This window comes from Cololabis saira, chromosome 4 (genome assembly GCF_033807715.1).
Source record: "Cololabis saira isolate AMF1-May2022 chromosome 4, fColSai1.1, whole genome shotgun sequence".
In the NCBI taxonomy this organism is placed as follows: domain Eukaryota; kingdom Metazoa; phylum Chordata; class Actinopteri; order Beloniformes; family Belonidae; genus Cololabis; species Cololabis saira.
In genome coordinates, this window is record NC_084590.1 from 11,323,986 (window position 1) to 11,346,633 (window position 22,648).

Below are 22,648 nucleotides of genomic sequence, written 5' to 3' on the forward strand. Positions count from 1 at the left end.
AAGCGGGGCTCCATATTAAAATATCCAACTTTGAAGCAAAAATAAACACATTTACGAGCCCCGTACTTGATGTGATGGCTTGATGTCGTCACATTAGCCACTTGAATTTGGCAACCAGGTCCTGGTTGGTTTAAAGGTCTTGAAGGGTGAAGGCTGACCTGTTTATAACTACCTTGTCCATCTTTCCCACAGGACTCTCCAAGGCCGACCTGGATAGGTCCAGGAAAGACCCGGGCCATGGATGCAGTTCAGCCACTGCTGGCGTCCATCGCTGCCCGAGCCGGCGGGACTAGCCGAGACCCGGGCTGACGATGGCCGGCATCAAACGTTAACATGAGCGGAGCTACAGATGTCTTCAAAACTACTCTTCAGAAACCTACGGGTGACACCACGGAGCGCCCCGCCCATTCTCTACAGTCTCTACACAGAAAACCAACAAATTCAATTCAGTCCAACTCAATCTGCAATCTAATTCAATCAAATTCAAATCCTAATACTGCTAAATCGTAAAAAACAGTGAGCCAGCCACAGGTTTGGTCTCATTTGTGTAGAGGTACGCATACCGATGATTTCAAGGAACTATTTCAGTTCTTAGTGCCTTAGTCCCTAGCGGGGCTACCGGACGAGTGGGATGGCTGCAGCCGTTTCTGCATTCAGACATCAAGTCAAATACCCGTGGAAACACCACGGAACGGCGAGGATTTGAGACTTAAACCTCCATCTCTGAAGCCAGAGAGAGAGAAGAACACAGGGAATTAGGGATGAGGGGTTCATCAGATGGTCACCTTTTATGAATGGTGTGAAATTCAAGGAGAGAGAATCTCCCAGAAAGCAGGAGCTTTTCAAGGCTGCAGTTCCTCTCAGCGCTAATCCAACCTGCAGCCGCCCACACGAGAGCAGCCGAGTGTCCCCACACTGCAGCAGCACTCCCCATCAACGCTACCCATCGCTGTCAGCATCCCAGAGATGGAGAGCACTGATGGGCGGAGGAGTCAGGTGTAGGAAAACAGACGGAGGAGAGTGAGATTAACCAACGTGAAAGAGAGGGGGAGAAAGCAATTTGTGGAGCACAGAAAGAGGGATGAAGACCGACCTAAGGGTGTCACGGCAGAAAAATAGAGGATAAATAACATCATCACTGAAAGAGGAAAACGAGAAGAAAAGACTGATAGGAGAGGAAAGGAAACCCACCCGAGAGCAGATACGGATGTTTAAAGACCTCAGAAACAGATCCATGAAACCCAAACATCAAACTCCACTTACAAATAAAAAAGAATACAAAATAACCATTGAAAGAATCTAACTTAAAGACAATTTAAAGCCACTTAAAGCCGGAGAAATAAAAACCTGGACTCCATCACTCCTCAGACCGAGGGATCAAACCTTGTTGCTCACAAATCGTTTCACTCCACAGAGCGGCTTTAAAAAGAAAAAGATTTTGAAGTTTTAGAATTCTGCAAACTCTCATGAGCATAAAACTCTGCTGCTTATCTAAGATTGTGGGAAATAAAACTAATTTGGAGGATATTTATACAGCACTTTTCCCTGTCTTTTTTGAGCTCTGTAGTACGAGCCGCGTTCAGCCATCCACGCAGGATCTGCTCAGATTTCCCATCTCTCAGGTCCAGGCCGTATCTCATCTATCCTGCACCCATCGAATGCATCAGAGGCAATGGCATGGTTTTCGTTCAAGGACACTTTGACACACTGCCAGGAATCAAACCGAGCAACTTTCTGCCCCTCCAGAACCACACCCACCCGTCCACGCTGCCCCAGAAACTACACGCCGTGTGCTCACGTCATAAAAGATGCAGGAATCACCCGCCTGTCAACCTCATCACGTGTTCTGTGTGATTCACCTCTGAAAACACGGACATCCTTTCCACGTCTGAGGTGCAGCAGCAACACAGTTGTTAACATGTGACGGCTTTCACCATGACGCTGCAACCAGAAGCTTCCTGATTTAACTTGCTGATTCTTTTCATCGGACAAGAATATCTAGGTTTTTAGGTTTTTAAATACCTGACATGTTTCAGCAATTACTTCCGCCTTCATCAGAGTCACATACTACGGAAGAGTATTAAGGCCATGCAGGAGAAAAAATATTTGAGAGTGGAAGATTGTTTTTTTTTGTGCACTTCGAGGAAAAAAGTCGAAATGTCGAGAAAAAAGTCAAAATATCGAGATTAATGTTGAAGTACAATTTCGAGAAAAAAGTCAAAATGTCGAGAAAAAAGTCAAAATGTCGAGAAAAAAGTCAGAATGTGGAGATTAATGTTGAAATACAATTTCAAGAATAAAGTCAAAATTTCACCTTTTTTCTCAACATTTCAACTTTATTCACGAAATTTTGACTTTTTTCTCAACATTTCGACTTTTTTTCGAAATTGTACTTCAACATTAAACTCGACATTTCGACATTTTCGACTTTTTTCTTGAAGTGCATAATGAAAAAAAAATCTTCCTCATCTAAAATATTATTTTTATTTGTCTTCTCCTGCCTGGCCCTAATACTCTTCCGTAACATACAATTACAGCGATGGGTTAGCAAATAAAAAATGGGCTAAGCATAGAACTTGGGGGGGAGAACAAATAAATGACTTTTTTAAGTGCATTTGAGTTAACTGAGGTGGGTGACTCTGATGAAGGCGGAAGCAATTGCCGAAACACGTCAGGTATTTAAAAACCTAAAAACCTAAATATTCTTGTCCGACGAAAAGAATCAGCAGGTTAAATTGTAAAGCCATGGACAAAATAAACTTCAGTGAATCAAGAAGCTTCCTGAAATGGTTGAGAGGTCGAACAGATGTTTGGGTGACTTCTGCATTTTGTTGTTTCAGCTCTCTAAAGCTGGCTAAGTCCCCCAGTCACAGTTTACTGCTAGTGCCGGGTCTCACTCTGCAGATACTGCACATAATTCATTTACTGCCCATCGTACTTCCACTATATGTGTGTAAGTGGCAACGCTGAAGGGTCTCACACCAACAACAACGCAGTTAAAAGGTTTTACACCCCAGTAATGGACAAGACTATCAAGTTAGACCTTTTAAAAGCAGGTACTTTTTATTTTGCAGACCTTAAAGCCACACTGTGCATGAGACGGCGCTCAAGTCCTTATAGGGATGATGTTAACCGGTCTTCATTAGACACGTTAGAAACGTTAAGCCTGAATTAAGGTTCCGCGTTAAATCGACGCAGACCCTACGGCGTAGGCTCTGCGTTGGTGTAACGCGGAACCATAAATCAGCCTTTAGTCTCTGTAGGGACGGCGGTCACATGTGGCAGCGGTCTCATTCATGATGCACAGGAGCGCCTGAACATGCGGCGCCGCCTTCCTTCAGGGATCAAACTTAACACAACGGGGCTCAAAGGTAGTTTTTTTCACGTGGGATATAACGGCTCTGTGTTTGAAGAAGGGCCCACTTTAAGCTCAGACTCCTGTTTCTGCATTTTGGCTTTGTTTCTTGAGTGTTGCATGAATATATTTGGGTGTTTGATATAGGGATGTTAAAAATTAATCGATTTTCGATTAATTGCCGTTATGAAATTACCCGATTAAAATTAACGAGTACAATTAATCTATTTATTTATTTATTTTTTTGGTTTCATTTCACCAGCTGGTATTACGCCCGGACCACATTTAATGCAACACAACGCGCTGGCCGCGCACATAAAGTTAGAAGAAAGAGACGGCGGATATGTTTGGTTTTAGTAACATCATGCTCAGGCAATGAGTCTGCAATGGCCCAGACGGGAGACACATGTAGCTCAGTGCTTAACTTTTATTTTTAATCCACTCTATATTCTTCTGGTTGTTCTCCGACATGCTCCCCTAAAGCCTGAATTATGGTTCCGCCTTAAATCGACGCAGAGCCGCCGCCGTAGCCTACGGCGTAGGCTCTGCGTTGTTGTAACGCGGAACCATAAATCAGCCTTCACCCGGTACATACATAGGTTTCTCTAAACATCTGTCCCCGCTACAGTTTTAACTAAAAGAAAATGTGCTCTAATACAGCAGGTCTCATAATATTATTTTGAACACTGCCAAAACTCTAGCTTAAAACGTAACTAGAACTTAAAATTTGCTTGACACAAATGACACTATTATGGCTGCTGCTACTACTAATAGCCTTGAAGTGCACTTTATATTATATTCCTTGTGGTACAAAAATGTCTTTTTGTTACTTTTGTATCAAATAAATATTTGATTAAGGAATACATTAAAATGTCCTTTGTATTTTATATAAGCAAAAAAAATTATGTTTGTATCTCAGATGGGGGAAAAACGCCGCTTATCAACTAATCGATGATCGATCGATAAGGTTATCAACTGTCAATTAATGAAATAATCGATAATTTGCATCCCTAGTTTGATATTGTAGTATTTTACAGCCTCCTCCGTCTCCAACTCCACGTAACTTCAGACCCTGATGCATCTGGTGTCTGTCAGCAGTGGAAAGGGCAAATCTACATAACCGAGATAAAGAAAAGAACAGCCGAGAGCGAGTTTCACTCCCTGAACCTGCCGATACCAACAGAGCTGTGAAGGTGTGGCTCAGTGAGGGGACTTCTGCTCTGTATTCCTGCAGAAAAACAGACGTCGAGGTTGTCGAGACTGTTCCCAAACAGAAGGAGCTGAAACCAACCTGGACATGCTCCTGTGAAGGAACGTCTCTGCAGCCCGGATATTTAGCTGTTGGTTCCAAGTTTCCATGCACAGGTAAATAACAGGGAGTGCGTTAGTGTTACCTGCCAGCGCCCCGGTGTTTCCATGGCGATACCTGGATTGTTCAACCAGGCTGCACTCCAACTCTCCAACAGTTTGTTTCATCTTTTATTTATTTATTTATCTGGAGGAGAGATTCATCTCACCCCTCCACTCCCACACTGAGGCCGCAGACCCGTCTCTTGAGCTCTTTAACCGTCCGTCTGTCCTGCGTCACCACAGTCCACCTCCTTGTCACTGTTTATTATCTCCCCTCTTTCCCAGACAAGCAATCAGTCGGATCATTTGTGTAATTAAAAACTGTGAGGAGAGGCTGTGGGTGAGCGGAAACAGAACTCTATGTGTCCCACGAGAGCAATCAGACCGGGGAGGGGAGGACTAAAGAGCGAGGTGGGGGGGGGGATCATGAGGGGAAGAAGAGACCAAAGATAGGCCGAGGAGGGATGTGATGTAAGAGTTTGTTTTTATTATTAAATCCTCTTTGGTGAGTTGTTAATTTCTGCTTGATACACCTCAGAACTATGAATTCCCACCAGCAGAAAGTTGTGGCTGAATAAACCTGCTGATTGGGTTTTTCTTCCGCGGGGACGTGTGCGGTTCAAGGTTTTTCATCAGGATATGCTGAACATTAATGTTGAGCTTTTGTGGGTAGATTCGGGTTTCTGTGATTAGAAAGCCGGTGTGTAAGAGTTCACTGACATTTAGAAAACTATCAGCTTTAACGCTGCAGTTTTAGACCATCAGATGTCCAAGATACCTGATGCAGAGAAGAAAAAAACAAAATCAAAGAAGAAAAGGCTCGATGTTGCGTAACAGCCCTACATGTCTTTGTCATAGCTGCAAAGGGCTGCGCTTCCCCCGTATGTGATCTGTAAATGTGTGAGAGTGAAGAGTACAGTGATGAAAGAGCTGCATGATGTCCCCGGGGTAACTATAGGTTAGTATGTCTGTCTATCTGTAAGCTCCTGCCTTACAATGTTGAGAGAGAGAGAGAAGATGAGGAGGATGGAGGGATAGGAGGAGATGCCGACGGAAGCACAGAGAGGAGGAAGGGAGGATGAATAAGAAGAGGAATAGCTGGAAGATGGAGAATGGAGGGGAGGAAGAGGAGAGTGGAGGGAGGGGTGTTAATGAATAATCCATCAGCCGATATATAATGTAGAGCAGCAGTTGTGCTGAAGATACCGAACATGATGATGAAGCTGCGGCGACGGATGCAGATCTCCGTCAGCAGCATCTGATCCTGTTCAATCTGCAGCCCAAGAACCAAGAAGAAGAAGAAAGACACCAAGAACCTCGAGATGATGCTTTACTGGCGGTGCAACATGATGCATTTCCCCTAAAACACATCCCGAGAGGGGAACTACCCCGCCCGTCCCCTTCCCATCATCTAGAGTTCCTCGATGTGCCAAATCTCTGGTTTTCCTTAACCGTTATCCCTCAGAGAAGGAGGGAGGGGTGGAGGGGTGGAGGGGTGGAGGGGTGCGCCGGCCTCACATGCAAAGAGCTGGAGAGAGATGGGGGGGGGGGGGGGGGGGGGCTTCAGCCTGGTGCAGAGAAAACAAGGGAAGCCCCTGAACAACTGCAGAGACGGAGAGAGAGGGGGGGAAGCCCAGGGAAGCCCTGCTGCAGCTCTGCAAACGGGAGGATCCCCACTCCAGCTCTGCACACGGAGCGCCGCATGCTGCAGGAACACCGCTGGACAGACGCATGCATCGCAGCGTCTGGCCTGCAGCTCGTAAAGGCACTGCTGCCAGTGCTGAAGCAGGAAACCACCAATGAGGGGGGGTTAGGTGCAGGCAGGATGACTCCAACGGGGAGAAGAGGCTGAAATAAACGAGGTGGCGGCTCTGCTGCAGCCTCACAGAGGAGAACAGAAAATAAGCAACGCTAGTTCAAAACAACAGTCAAGGACGTAAAATCAGAATAAGTGAACTCTTATTAGTTTCTTAGTGGAATATTTAAGCTTTGATTTGGAAAATGTTGCTTTTTCCCCCTTTTTTTGACTGAAAACAGGCTTCTGGGTGAATAAAAGCCCCCTAATAAAAACAACCTACTAAAAGCGTGCAAATCAAAGCACAAAATTTGGAGGACTCTGCAGAACTGGAAGAAATAATGGTGTATCAGAATCAGAATGAGAATCAGGTTTATTGGCCAAGTTTGAACATGCCAGACAGGGAATTTGACTCCAGTTTCGCTCACTGTACCAGATTTAAATAGCAGACAGTAAATAGACAAATGACAGCTCTTATTCACATATATACAATTTAAATAAAAGTGAAAGGTGCAGCAGTATGAGGTAGACATGGTTATTGAAAGGTGCATTGTTACAGCATGATTATGGTTATTATTATTATTATTATTATTATTATTATTTTATTTTATTTTTTTAATAATAAAAAAATTTAATTTAAAAAAAAATAATAATAATAATAATAATAATAATAATGCACAGTAATTGACTCTATGAGTGATGAGAGTTCATCAGAGCAACAGCTTGGGGGAAGAAACTGTCTCTGAGTCTAGAGGTTTGGGCGTAGAAGTAGGAAAAATAACGGTGTATTGATGGTCTGTTGGACCATGTCCCCTGCAGAACAAGGTTTTACCTGCATGACCACCGTACAAGGAGGGAATTAATATGAACCTTATTTCCTGCTAATGCATGTATAATTAGGGGCGTGGTTTTATGAGTGACAGCTGCATCAGAGTCTATTCAGTAAAACAGCTGGACATCATGAAGCAGCATTCCTCATTTCAGATTTCCTTTAGTCAGAAACAGCCGAATAACCTAGATAAGATGATCTAAATACATTCATGAGTTGACCCTTAATTTAGTTCAATAATAATCTATTAATCCCCGGGATGGGGGAGTCAGCTGCTGCATCACAGTGCTGATAAACGAGCCCCAGAAATCAGTCTGAACAAACCAGTGGGTGACGTCACAGGGGGTTTGCCCGTATTTTAGTTTATTTGTTTGTCTGTTTTCTTTCTTTCCTGGGGGTGGGCGGTCACAGCCTCTGGCGCAAACTAGCAGAAATCCGCCTTGCGAGACTCCGCAAGGGCTTTATTTTGAAAGCATCAACCAGCAGTGGTTCTTCCTGCACGCTGATGCTCTCCTTTGCGTCCAAGAGGCGCAGTTGCACCAGAGAAACACTACAGAGGAACACTGTCACGGATGGAAACACAACAATAGGAAAATGCATTCATCTGAAAATGTGCCCTACTTTTTTTTGGGGGGGGGGGGACTAAAATCGGTAAAAACGCATCCTCTTATGTGCAAAAATGAACTTTTCTGTGGGAATAATCATCTAAAGACACAAATGTAAGACTTTGTTGTTGAACATGGGGCAAAACGCATGCGCTCCGTGCCAGGTCTCCCCGCGGGGCCAGGTCTCCCTGCGGGGCCAGGTCTCCCCGCGGGGCCGGGTCTCCCCGCGGGGCCACGCAGCGCGACGCGCGTTAAACTCGGACTCAGTGCGCATCTCACAAACCCCGCAACCTCCTTAACATTTCACTCACGCTCCCGAAACTTCGGGGCGCGGAGAGCGCTCCGGAGATGCGGGAGGAAACCTGACCATGACAGATGCTGATGGAGGTCAGAGAGGTCCCTGCGACGCGGTTACAAACACGCCTTATCGATTATCACACAACCAATCGATCAATCCGAGGCATTAAAGCCCGGACATCATTCCCAGGGAGACGCTGTGTTCTTTTTTGGTTTGATTCTTATTTTCATTTTGAATCCCTGCACAATCGAGCTCCACATGGTCGTCAGAGAGCAGCAGCACATGAGCCGGGGCGCACAGACACAGAAGTGAGAGGGAGATGCTCCTTACCTTCTCTGGAGCTCTGCAGCCAGCACGAGCGGCGCGCTCACGGCAGCATCGCATCCGACGGGAGGATGGAGAAGAAGTGGGAGAAAAGTGTCCTCGTGTCGCTGCTCGCCTCGCTCAGCCTCTCACCCCGACTCACTCACTCACTCATGCACACATGCACGCTGGAGCTGGAGCTGGAGCTGGAGCTGGAGCTGGAGCTCCCCCTCCCTGCGGTCTTTACGCACAGAGCAGCGCGCATGCGGGCGGGGCGCCGAGGATCGCGGTGTCCTCGGGGGCGCGGATGGAAGTGGAGGAGAGGAGGAGAGGAGAGGAGGAGAGGAGAGGAAGGATACAAAGAGGAAAACAAATTAATTAATTAAAATAGTAATAGATGGGAAAGGAGATGAAAAGGGGGAGGGGGTGAACGGAGGATGGATTAAGCTGAGGATTAAAGGAGACAGGGCGTGAGAAACCGCGGGAGGCAGAAGAGGAGAGAGAAGAAATCAAGGGAGGCTGGATTAGCCAGAACTAAGAACCCGTGAAGGATGGACAGAACACAAGAGACGAGAAATAAACACATTTAATGTATTGTTATGTCTGTTTGTTATGTGTGGACCCCAGGAAGAGTAGCTGATGTACTGGATCCTAATAAACTCATAAACATTTAAAACCACAGCAGAGCTTTCAACAGGGAAGTTCTGCTGTGACAGCGGTTCTTCTCCATCCAGTGGTTCCTCTCCATCCAGCGGTTCTTCTCCATCCATAAACGAAATGTATGGTGTTCGGTGGTGCTAGAACAAATTGTGAAATTAAATTGAATCTAAGTGGAGTTGAAATTGAAAGAGTATATGAAACTAAATTTTTGGGAGTAATTAGATCATAAACTTTGTTGGAAGCCACATATAGATTATATTAAGCAGAAATGGTCTTATCTATGTCTTGTCTGCGTTGCAATTAAGGATTACAATGCTAAATGATTGGAGTATAATTTGGTTAAGCAGAACAATTTAAAGGGACATTTCTCTTTTTGTTTCTTTTCATATTGCAGATAATCTGGGTTTTCTGTTGGAAAGTACAGGGTAGGCAAATATAAGCTTTGGCTTCAGCCTATTCCTTTTTCGGTTACAGAGTTTATTATTATTTTTTGTGTGAAACTGATGAGTGTAAACTTGTATGAAAGTGTTTTGTCATTTACACACACACACACACAGTTTGAATTGCAAATAATGTAATGTAACCGAAATAAACAATTCATTCATTCATTCAATTCATTCATTCAGTGGTTCCTCTCTATCCAGCGGTTCTTCTCCATCCAGTGGTTCTGGCAGGAGGGTCCCCCTTTATGATCCAGGTCCTGGTCCAGGTTTCTTCCTTCCTAAAGGGGAGTTTTTCTTGCCACTGTTTGGCTTAAGGTTTTTCTCCTACTAGGGGAGTTTTTACCTACCAGTGTTTATGTAATAATTGCTCGGGGTCATGTTCTGTGTCTCCGGAACGCTTCTAGAGACAACTTCTGTTGTATTAGACGCTGTATAAATAAAATGTAATCTGTTCACCTCGTTGCATCATAAACGGTAAACGCAACAATGTCTGACGCAACTTATTTCCAGCACTTGTTTATTCGTACAACACCTCTCAGGCCACTTCTTCAGCCTCGAGATCACTGACATCCCCACAAGTTAAACTTATAAAAACCTACTCCAATTAGAAAGGAAATGAAAACCAGAAATGTTCGGCTGAGGTTAGAAAGGTGACAAAAATACAGAGACGCGCCCCCCCTACACGACTCACACACACATAGGTCTGAGGGGGCGGGGGGGTTCCCTGTTCCCCTGTTCCCCGGTACTCTACGCCCCACGATTTTAATAACATCTTAGACGTCGAACACTCAACATTTAATAGTGTCAGGGTTTGACACTTCCCCCCAAGTGTTTGAGTTTCAGTTCTCTCCCTCCTGTTTCCCATCTGCCCTGATTGTCTGCCCCTGTGTCTTGTTATCCCCTGTGTATATCTGGTCTTGTCATTCCCCTTCTCCCGGTCGGTCCGTACTGTTTCATCCCTCTGTGTTCCCATGTGTTTCCAGTTTTTTTTATCTCAGTTCACAGTTTTTGCCATCCTGCCAAGCAGCGCTTTTTGTTGGAATTAATAAATCTTTGTTTTTTGAGAACTCCTGCCTCCGGCCTCCCACTCTCTCTCCTGCGTTTGGGTCCTCATCTAACCGTGACAGAACGGACCGACCGCGAGAAGGGGAATGACAAGACCAGATATACACAGGGGATAATGAGACACAGGTGCAGACAATCAGGGCAGATGGGACACAGGAGGGACAGAACTGAAACTCAAAAACTGGGGGGGAAGTGTCAAACCCTGACAAATAGATACACTTAGCAAGAATACTTAGCCTTTTGGAGGGGGAGGTCATTGTCAATATGATACCCTGACGTCCCCCTCCCTGTTTTTATTGCATTAGCTACATGCACTCAACACCAGGGGCGGGAGAGGGCGGCATACATCACCCGCTTTCCCTCGTCGGCTGGTCGCGGTGCCCGGACCTGGCGGGGCTCGCCACGCAGCCTGGGGTGCTGCCTGGCGGTGCAGGACCCCCCCCGGGGAGGGGGAAACGGTGAGTGAATGAGTGTCCTTGTGGGTGAGAATGTGGTATGAAAGGGTCCTGCCATGGAGGATTTGTGCCTCCATCGGCAGGACAATAAAATTTAATAATTTATTATTATTATAACAAGGATGCAGCCCGGAAGTAAAAGGCTTACAACAATTTACTTCCGGGCTGCATGCAGGAACTGTTCAAGCCAAGAGGAGCCAGGGGAACTGCAATGTTTGACACAACAACAGTTAGAACAAATGCAAAGGGCAGATGTTTATCTGTTTTAGGAGTATAACTGTGGAACTCATTAGAAAATGACCTTAAACTAGCAAATTCAATAAAAGCATACAAGACATTATTCAAAGCAAAGGTAATGGACAAATATACAGAAACACAATAAGCAAACAAAGAAGAATGTACACATGCATGAGATAAAATCACAACTTAAATTTGTTTTGCCGGTTTCCTTAGCATCTTTTCACTTTCTGTTTTCAGAGCTATCATTATTATTATTATCATATTATTGCTATTATTATTATTATTATTATTATTACTATTATTATCATCATCATCATCATCATCATCATCATTATTATTATTATTATTATTATTATTATTATTATTATTATTATTATTATTATTATTATTTTGTGTAGACTTATGATACTTCATTTGTTTTTTGTTTTTTTTTGTATATTCTATTCTGTTAAAAGGTGGGCAAGATAAGCTTTATGCTTCAAGCCCAGACCTTTTCGGTCAAATAATCACAATGTTGACCAGGGAAAAACCTTTGTTATCTTGTTTGTTAATTTTTGTTTGTGATTGACCGAAATAAATATTTACTACTACTAGGATGGTTATTAATATTATTATTATTATTATTATTATTATTATTATTATTATAAAAAATAATAATAAAAAAAAAACAAAAAAAACCCAATTCCAATTAGAGAGGAAATGAAAACCAGAAATGTTCAGCTGAGGTTAGAAAGGTGACAAAAATATAGAGAAACAAAAGAAACAATGATAAAGAAAATACACATCAGGACAGACCTAAACACCCACACACCCAGAGATGGAGACAAAGCAGAGGCGTCCAAACATACACACTAGCTGAAGAGAGAAGGTCAGTGGCATGAACCTTGAAGCGTAACTTTCAGAAATACTCGGGTGTCTCCAGGTGATCAGTGGATCCCCAGATGCTGCTGGAAGCTCCGAAAGGTCTAGAAGTGAACCAACGCGTGTCAAGAGGGCTGAGATATTTCCAGCAGTCGTGTTCTTGTCAGCTGTTGAGCTCAGCAAAGACGACAGGCTTCTGGAGTTTTTAAGTGTTTGGGTTTGACAGATCATTTGATGTCAGAGTCGACGTATTTACAGGTATAAACTAAATCTAACAGCCGTTAATGACCGGAGGGGGCGGTCACAGACCACATGGGGGAGTGGCCCTGAGTTTTTAACATCAAACTGTGCAACAAAGGTCATTAGTGATGATAAAGTCCTTTGTTGGTGACCTTGGTTGAGTTATACTTGCAGATGTTGTAGCAGGCTCCCTGCAAAACTAGCTGAGCCCAACACTAGTCCTGACTGAGAGGAGCCTCCTTGGAGGGTTACTGGAACCAGGAACTACGTGCACGGCACGCTCACTGATGGTGCAACTCAGTGTTTACCTGCAGAAAAGGCCCGTAATATATATACAGTGTTGGGTGTAACGCGTTACAAAGTAACGAGATTACATTCGCCAGTAACGCAGTAATGTAACGCGTTACAGTTGTAATTTGGGTAATCCCGTTATAGTTACTCTAAGACAAGAAAAAATACGTTACTTTAGTTACTTTAAGCTTTTCAACTACATGTAGAACGGGAGAACAGAAAAGAAAATCAAACTTGCCTTTCATGCGTCTTCACGCGTTGCACTGCAACACTTGTCTGACTTGAGGCTGATTTATGGTCCGTGTTAAATCGACGCAGAGCCTACGGCGTAGGGTACGCGGCGTTGTACTCCGTACGGTGCGCGTCGCCGCATACCCTACGCCGTAAGTTCTGCGTTGGTGTAACGCAGAACCATAAATCAGCCTTTAACGTGATCTTACGGGATTTTACGGGACTTCTGGTGCTGATCTGGGCACTGCAGTAATAAAGTTCCAACTACAGGACTGTCTCAGAAAATTAGAATATTGTGATAAAGTTCTTTATTTTCTGTAATGCAATTTAAAAAAAATAAAATGTCATACATTCTGGATTCATTACAAATCAACTGAAATATTACAAGCCTTTTATTATTTTAATATTGCTGATTATGGTTTACAGTTTAAGATTAAGATTCCCAGAATATTCTAATTTTTTGAGATAGGATATTTGAGTTTTCTTAAGCTGTAAGCCATGATCAGCAATATTAAAATAATAAAAGGCTTGCAATATTTCAGTTGATTTGTAATGAATCCAGAATGTATGACATTTTTGTTTTTGTAATTGCATTACAGAAAATCACAATATTCTAATTTTCTGAGACAGTCCTGTACATGTTGTTCATTGGCAATCGAGTTATGGTGCAGCTCAGGTGATATTGCGGAGTAATCCAAAAGAAATGTAACTAGTAATGTAACTAGTTACTTTCAGAAACCAGTAACTAAGTAGTGTAAGGGATTACTTTTTTTTAAAGTAACTAGTAATATGTAATGGATTACTTTTTTTGAGTAACTACCCCAACACTGTGTATATATATATATATTATGAGCGTAAACCCAAAACCACAACGCCAACAGAGGAAATTAAGTTAGAGACTGTTTTTCAAATGTTGAACTTTTTCCAAATGTATTCTGTAAAATCCAATTATGGCACTTTTCCACCAGAACCTAATCGTCTCTAATCATCTCAACTCGTCCTAGTTTCTTTTCCATAACAATTCAGCACCTGGAGCAGAAGTAGGAGGTTGGAGGGAAGCTGCTGTGACGTATTTGATTGTGTGATCTAAACGAAGAAAGAAAGAAAAGAAGAAAGAAGACAACAACACTAAAGATGTAGAACCTGGAGCAGATGATAGATGTGCTGCTGGGTCTGTGGCTTGTGTTTGATATCAAGTAAAAAAATGAGAGTGAGAGAAGCTTCAAACAGCGACGCTTTTAAATTTTTTTTAGTTTGTCTCTGCGCTGCTGAAAAGTCAGCTGGAGCCGCGAGCAGCTATGAAGTGACAGAGCTCCTGGTGGATCTGGTCGTTCCTTATCGCCCGTCTAGATCCCTTTTTAATTCTCTCCTCAGCACCAGGTTTATGAACATCTGCACCTCAGAGTTGGATCAGAAACAGACTTCTGCTGCCGTTGCTGGTCGAATAAAATGAACAAGAAGCCGCGAGTTGCTCTTTCGCTGATGTCACATCCTGATTCAAACTCCTGACTGGCTCGCCCCCCGACCAATTGGTGGCCTGTAGTGTGATGACATCACAGCCCGACTCAGCCGCTTAGAACCTCAGCAGAGTAGTTACAGAAAAGTATCTACTTGGCACGCCTCGACCCCTAATGGGAAAGCACCAAACCAAATGGAGGCGAGCCGAGCTGAGTAGGTACTAGTGGAAAAGTGCCATAAGTCAGTCCCGAGAGCCGAGGTCTGGTACGAGATGGTGATCAGAGTAAACTTTGGTTTCTAGCTGGAGCAGAATAAAAAACATCTGCAGGACCACCACCGTTAATGTCGGCCCAGAGGAAAGTGGCGTTAGAAGTAACTGCTGCTGACAAAACTGAAGAAGGAGGTTCTACTCAAGCGCTGGTTTGGTTCGGCAACCAGAGGAGGAGGAGGGGTCGTGGGTTCAATTTCTAAAATGACGGCCAAAGCAGCAGAGGTTTCAGGGTGGGACAAGCAGTACTGGAGTTGAGGGGGGATGAGGGGGGATGGCATCCCCCCCTGAAATAAAAACGGTCAAAATCATCCCCCCTGTAAAAATGCCATCCCCCCTTTCCATCCCTTATGTCATTTCATCAATGAATGTGGTTTTACTGCTATTTCAACATTTACAGTCATCACCAGAAAAATAACACCCGAAAAATGTGACAATTTTCACCTGTTTCAGGTAAATTTTCACTTGAAATAAGTAGGAAAATCTGCCAGTGGGTCAAGATTTATCTTCTTATTACAAGCAAAACAATGTTGTTCCACTGGCAGATTTTTCTACTTATTTCAAGTGAAAATCTACTTGAAACAGGTGAAAATTGTTGTTTTTTCCAGTGATGAGTCTTGTTTTAAGTGTAATGAGATTTCTTTACTAAAATGAGACATTTTAACTAGAAATAAGACAAATATTCTTAACATTTTGAGTTTTTACAGTGATCCATTTTACTTATCCTGTGAAGGACAGAGTCATATTGATAAGTTCAGAAAAGTGTTTTTTATAGTTGTGTTTTGATGTATTTGATGTAAGCCCAGTGGATATTTAAAGCTTACAGGAGGCTGCATTTAACTGCTGCTATGTCATTCCTGCAGTATTTCTGCAGGTGTTTTGGTCAGTGCTATTATTTGTAATATATTATATTATTTGTAATCAGCACAAATTATCCGTCCCCATATGATAAAATCCACCATCCCCCCTGATTTTCTTTACAACTCGAGTACTGGGGACCAGTACCCCAACGCTTACATGTGGCCGAACATCATCCCCATCACGAGGCCTCTGTACCGTCTACCGCACCGACCTGAGATCATTGGGTGGTCCCCATCCTCACATCTCATGTTTTCTGGCAGACGCAGTTTGGTGAGACGCCTGCAGCAACTAAAGCAGCATGATGTGTCAGTCGGAGGAAGACGGGGAGGTTGAGGCTGGATAATCCCAGTCTGCTCTGGTGAATAATGTCACAGAAGCCTGTGTTCACTTCTAGACCTGCATATATACAGTAGTTCAGGGTCCTGGGGGTCTGCTGGGTCCCAGCTCTCTTCACGTGAAAGGCAAACATATCCCAGAACTCGTACTGTCAAACTCAGAAAGTCAGCTTGTGAATCCCACCTGGCTTCAACTTCAACCAACAAAGTTCCTGCTCGACTTATTTTACGGTTTGAAGCTGTTTTTTCCTGCTTCATGTAGATTGTGTCAGATATGCAAATATACTGTAGTTTGATTTTTACCAGCAGATGAGCAGCTCAGCTGCTCTAAATACGGCGTGTAAGGTTGTTGTGATGTAATATTGCCGTTATTGCATCCCTCCGCGTTGAGAAATGCAACGTCCCAGTAGAAAGGGAGGATCAACTAATATGAATGAGAAGAGAAAGAGGATAGATTGGAAAGGGATTAATCGGGTCTGTGCGATGTTTGCAGACGGCTTGGGCCACATGTCCTAAAAGACTCCTCATCACCCGTCATAACACCTGACACTAGGGTTGCCACCCGTCCCGTAAAATACGGAATTGTCCTTTATTTGAGAAAAAAATGTTGCGTCCCGTATTGAACTAATAACGGGACACGATTTGTACCGTATTTTCATTAATTTTTTACACCATATTCTAGTTGAATTATTGAAATAAGTTAACTTTTACACCATATTCTAGTTGGATTATTGAAATAAATTAACCTTTACACCATATTCTAGTTGAATTATTGAAATAAATTAACTTTTACACCATATTCTAGTTGAATTATTGAAATAAGTTAACTTTTACACCATATTCTAGTTGAATTATTGAAATCAATTAACCTTTACACCATATTCTAGTTGAATTATTGAAATAAATTAACTTTTACACCATATTCTAGTTGAATTATTGAAATAAGTTAACTTTTACACCATATTCTAGTTGAATTATTGAAATCAATTAACCTTTACACCATATTCAAGTTGAATTATTGAAATAAATGAACTTTTACACCATATTCTAGTTGAATTATTGAAATAAGTTAACTTTTACACCATATTCTAGTTGAATTATTGAAATAAATTAACTTTTACACCATATTCTAGTTGAATTATTGAAATAAATTAACTTTTACACCATATTCTTCACCTGTAGGCTATATTACATCTTGGCTGATGTAGACATACGTAGCATAGGAGGATAGTTCAGTTGCTATATGGTTGTCTGTCTGTACAGTCATGCAAGTTCAACGCTATTAAAGCACTTTAAACTTTAAATCAAAGCATTTTGTTTTTTCATATAAAATAAACACAAAATTTTATTCAGTTTAGAAGTTTTGGGGCTTTTTTTTGGCTCCTGCGCTGCTGAAATCAGGGCGTCCCTTATTTCTATTTCTGAAAGGTGGCAACCCTACCTGACACTAACGTCCAAACATGGATATTTGTGGGCTCCAGTGTCTGACATCACCTCGGTTAACCTGACGAGTGCAGAGAGGGCTTGGGGGGAGCAGAGGAGGGGAGGAGGCATCCATCAGACTATCGAGCAGGAACCAATTACTTAACCAGCATGCAACGTTCCAGGCTCCTGTTGAGGCTGCTGACCAAGCAGCGGGAAACAGTCAATACGGGTGGATGTGGACGTGTAAATCCTCCCAAAGTCCATCTTGTGGAGTCTGTCCCATTACCTTTTTCAGATTTATTAGTAGTTTCCGTAAGTTGACCTCTAAGTTGTGTTACCGTTTACTTTCGTGCCTCATAAATGACAAATCCTCACATCTTAGTTTTATTTACGCACGAAGGCTTCCTCTCCACGTAAATACGTCCACACAAAAATGGGCTAAAAGACGTTTTTCTGCTTTTACTTGAACACGTTGGGGCTAAAGAGGATTTTACAAGAATAATAAAATGGGTCCATCCGTCCATTGCCTGTTCTCGCAGCATCCTGCTCAGTGATTGGCTGGCGAGGGAGGCTGAGCAGGAAAAACACCCCTTTTTCACGTTTGTGGTCAACAAACTCAAGCGGCTGACCACTTTAGAGCTCTTCAAAGCGGCCTTAAAAAACAATTACATTTCATTTCATTTCATTTTTATTTATTCCATATCATGGAAATAGTTCACACATGTTCCATTCCATGATGGAAAAGGGGCAAGAAGAAGAAAGCCTTATATACCAAGCCCCTTTCTCAAAAAAAATAAAACAATTCATATGAAGATGGTCTGTCCGTCTGTTCAACACTCACTACTTATATAATACCAAAAAAAGAAATAATGAAAAAACAAAACAAAAAAATAAGAAAACATACACACTAACTCACCAACAATATAAAAACAAAAACAACAAAATATATTTTACCCGTTAAATTCATATTGTCTAATTGTGTGGTCTTTATACAATTTCTTGAACTGTTGAATATTTTTACAATCCTTTAAATCAGTTGTTAAGGAGTTCCATAATTTTACACCACATACTGAAATACACATTTGTTTTAAAGTGGTGCGTGCAAACGGATGTTTAAAATCAAATTTCCTCCTATGGTTCTTATCTTCTGAACTAAACACAAAAAAACGTTGTATATTTTGCCTTGAACATAACCAATAAAGTCTGTAACTCAATAATATCTTTAAGTTTAATTAATCCTGCATTGATAAAAAGTCCATCACTAAATGGATCCTGCAGGTTTTTCAGGTGACAGATGAAAAGAGAAATTTGAACTCTTCATCTTCGTCTTCCAGTAAACTCCTCCTCTCTGATGACAGCTGAACCTCAATGTTCATCAAAATATCTCTATCTCTGGGCTTTTCTATCATTTTTTTTAAGATTATTATTTCAAGACATACATTTAAGCTGCTGACTGTGGCAGGAAGCATCTGAAGTTTTAGTAAAACACACACACACACACTGGCTGGCTTCTGGGTGAAGTAATTCATGTCTCTCTTCAGAGGGGATCTACTTTCCCCAGAGTGGATGAAACCCACTCAGAGAATTGCACATAAACCAGTTCCCCGGCAGCGCCGACGCGTCACGTTTCTCTCTGTTCGGCTGAAATGAGCAGCAGTGAAACATGTATCAGCCCATGACATGTTTACCGTCGGTTAATGCAAATACGGAGGAGGCTCAGAGTGCAGAGTGAACACCAGCTCCAGTATCGTACATCAGCGGGAGCTTCAACTCTGACTTAGATGGTGTTAACACTATTGGAGCTTTTTCACTACTCAGCCCAGCTCGGCTCGGCTCGGCCCTTTTCCACCAGGGGTCTACCGTCACTTCTCTGCCGAGGTTCTAAGCGGCTGAGTCGGGCTGTATCCAGTACTGGAGTTGAGGGGGATGAGGGGGGGTGGCATCCCCCCTGAAATAAAAACGGTCAAAATCATCCCCCTGTAAAACTGCCATCCCCCCTTTCCATCCCTTATGTCATTTCATCAATGAATGTGGTTTTACTGCTATTTCAACATTTAGAGTCATCACCAGAAAAATAACACCAGAAAAATAACTTATTTGACAATTTTCACCTTTTTCAAGTAAATTTTCACTTGAAATAAGTAGGAAAATCTGCCAGTGGGACAAGATTTATCTTCTTATTACAAGCAAAACAATCTTGTTCCACTGGCAGATTTTTATAATTATTTTAAGTGAAAATCTATTTGAAACAGGTGAAAATTGTTGTTTTTTCCAGTGATGAGTCTTGTTTTAACTGTAATGAGATTTTTTTTACTAAAATGAGACATTTTAACTAGAAATAAGACAAATATTCTTCTTAAGATTTTGAGTTTTTGCAGTGATCCATTTTACTTATCCTGTGAAGGACAGAGGCATATTGATAAATTCAGAAAACTGTTATTATTATTATATATTATTTTTGTGTTTTGATGTATTTGACGTAAGCCCAGTGGATATTTAAAGCTTACAGAAGGCTGCATTTAACTGCTGCTATGTCATTCCTGCAGTATTTCTGCAGGTGTTTTGGTCAGTGCTATTATTTGTAATATATTATATTATTTGTAATCAGCACAAATTATATGTCCCCATATGATAAAATCCACCATCCCCCCTGATTTTTTTTTACAACTCGAGTACTGGCTGTATCTGACTTCATCACACTACAGGCACTTCTGCTCCAGGTCCTGGATTGTAGTGGAAAAGAAACCAGGTCGAGTTGAGATGAGTAGAGCTGTGTAAGTACTAGTGGTAAAGGGCCACATTTGCTCCTGTTTTACTGCTGCACATCTCCGAAGCGTGCTAATCTAGAATAACTCGCTGGACAGGACTAAAACTCTGCAGATGTTTGCTGTCGAACCATCAGCTCTCAGATATGGAGAGAGTCTGCATTCATGATTATAAGCACAATCATAAGTTTCCACGAGTAAATAACCATGAAACTGCAACAAAAAGGTGCAGTTTTACCAAATTACAACCGAGAATCTCTTCATTTAAATGGGGAAAATGAAAATGAAAATGCAATCCTTGCAGTTCTGGGATGTTGAACAGAGCAAAAACTGCTGATTTTTAAAAAACAAAAACAAAAACAAACTAGCGGAGGCCGTCGGGGCTGGAGGTTCAAAGCAAAGGGACTTGCAGACAGAAACAAAGAAACAAAAGAAGTGAAAAATGACAAATGAGAGGCAAAGAAGGGTAGCAGCTCGGAGAGGCAGATTGGCTACGACAGTTCATCACCATTCAAGAAAAGCTGCTCTTTGAAAACAAACTGTGAATGAGACATAGTCTGAAAGGTCTAAATACTTGAGAGGAGTCTTCACGCCCTTTTTTCCAGAGGATGATACAATATCTTGAGGTCTTAATAAGGACGTTTCCAAACTGTCGCAGGAATAAAGTAGAAAAGCTCAGTGTGGACGTCTCTGAGACGTCACATGACCCCTGCGAGTCCTCAGCGTCACATCAAGGGGATTCCAGACAGAAGCTGCTTCTTTAGTTCATATTTGTTGATGTCATCAACAGACGACGATTGAAGCCCATAGCTGTGTCCCAATTCAGGGGCTGCCTCCTTCGAAGGCTGGATTTGAAGGCTGATTATGTCACAGCGGCGCGCCGAAGGCTGTCCCATTTCGAAGGCTCCTTCAAATGCAGCCCACAAATGCAGCCTTCTTTTCCCGCTGTTTGAAGGATTCATCAGTTGTATCCTCCGCGGCCCACCATATCCCAAGATTCATTGCGCCAGAAAAATCAGAAAAATATTTATTTCCAGAAAAATATTTTCAGATTCAAATTTTTTCAGAAAAATATATTATTTCCGCCGGCGCCGGCGGACACGCCTCTCTTCCTCCTCCAACAAAATGAAAAACAAAAAAAAACAAAAACAAAACTTCTGGCTCCATTTCTTTTCTTTTGGTTCTTTCTTTCTTTTCTATCGTGTTTTCTTTCTTTCTTTCTTTTTCTTTCTTTCTTTCTGTCTATCTTGCTGTCTGTCTATCTTTCTTTCTTTCTACTGGTGACACAACCAGGAAATCCCCCGCAGGCTAGACCGTCTCATTTCACTAGCGTCCGTCCAGCCTTCGGTACGGCCTTCGCGGTCTTGGAAGGCGTGGCCTACGAAGACCGCGTCCTCAGAAGGATGCAGCCCCTGAATTGGGACACAGCTCATGTCTTTGTGTTTAAGTTCTGTCCTGACCTTCCTGTTTCCCATCTGCCCTGATGTCTACACCTGTGTCTCGTTATCCTTTGTGTACAGTGAGAGTAAAAAGTATTTGACCCCTTGCTGATTTTGTTGGTTTGCCCACGAATAAGGACATGATCATTCTATACTTTTAATGGTAGATGTATTCTAACATGGAGAGACAGAATATCAAAAAGAAAATCCAGAAAATAACTTAAAATAATTGATTTTAATTTATTTGCATTTCATTGAGGGAAATAAGTATTTGATCCCCTAGTATGCATTAGGAGTTCTGGCTTTCACAGACCAGTTAGACACTCCCAATCAACCTGTTACCTGAATTGAAGACACCTGTTCTAACTAATCACTTGTATAAAAGGCACCTGTTCACAGAATCAGATAATCAGACAGATTTCAAACCCTCCAACATGGGTAAGACCAAAGAACTCTCTCAGGACCTCAGAGACAGGATTGTTGACCTGCACAAATCTGGTATTGGCTAAAAAAACATTAGCAAGATGCTAGGTATTAAAGTAACAACTATTGGTGCAATTGTGAGAAAATCTAAGAAGTTTAAGATGACCATCAATAGACCTCGGTCTGGTGCTCCACAGAAGATTTCACCTCGTGGGGTGGCAAGGATCATGAGAACTGTGATAAATCGTCCTGCAACCACACAGAGGGAGTTGGTGAATGACCTTAAGGCAGCTGGGACCACAGTCACCAGGAAAACAATTGGCAACACCTTGCGCCGCAATGGATTAAAATCCTGCAGTGCCCGAAAGGTACCCCTGCTGAAGAAGGCACATGTGGAGGCCCGCCTAAAGTATGCCAATGATCACCTCATAGATGCACAAAGTGATTGGGAGAAGGTTCTGTGGTCAGACGAGACCAAAATTGAACTATTTGGCCTGAACTCTACCCGTCGTGTGTGGTGGAAGAAAAATGCTGCCTATGACCCCAGGAACACTGTGCCCACCGTCAAGCATGGAGGTGGAAACATTATGTTTTGGGGGTGTTTCTCTGCCAAGGGCACAGGGCTACTTCACCGCATCAGTGGAAAGATGGAT

The 22,648-nt window shown here is 42.4% G+C and overlaps 1 protein-coding gene across 1 annotated transcript in view; it reads right to left on the reverse strand.

Moving 5' to 3' along the window:
* Positions 1-8,703, reverse strand: part of LOC133441492 (sodium/calcium exchanger 2-like) — a 201,862-nt gene extending 193,159 nt beyond the window's left edge. The window contains exon 1 of the mRNA XM_061718836.1: positions 8,563-8,703. The gene's annotated coding sequence lies outside the window, so the exon portion shown is untranslated. The remainder of the gene's footprint in view (positions 1-8,562) is intronic.
* Between the last annotated feature and the right edge of the window lie 13,945 nt (positions 8,704-22,648).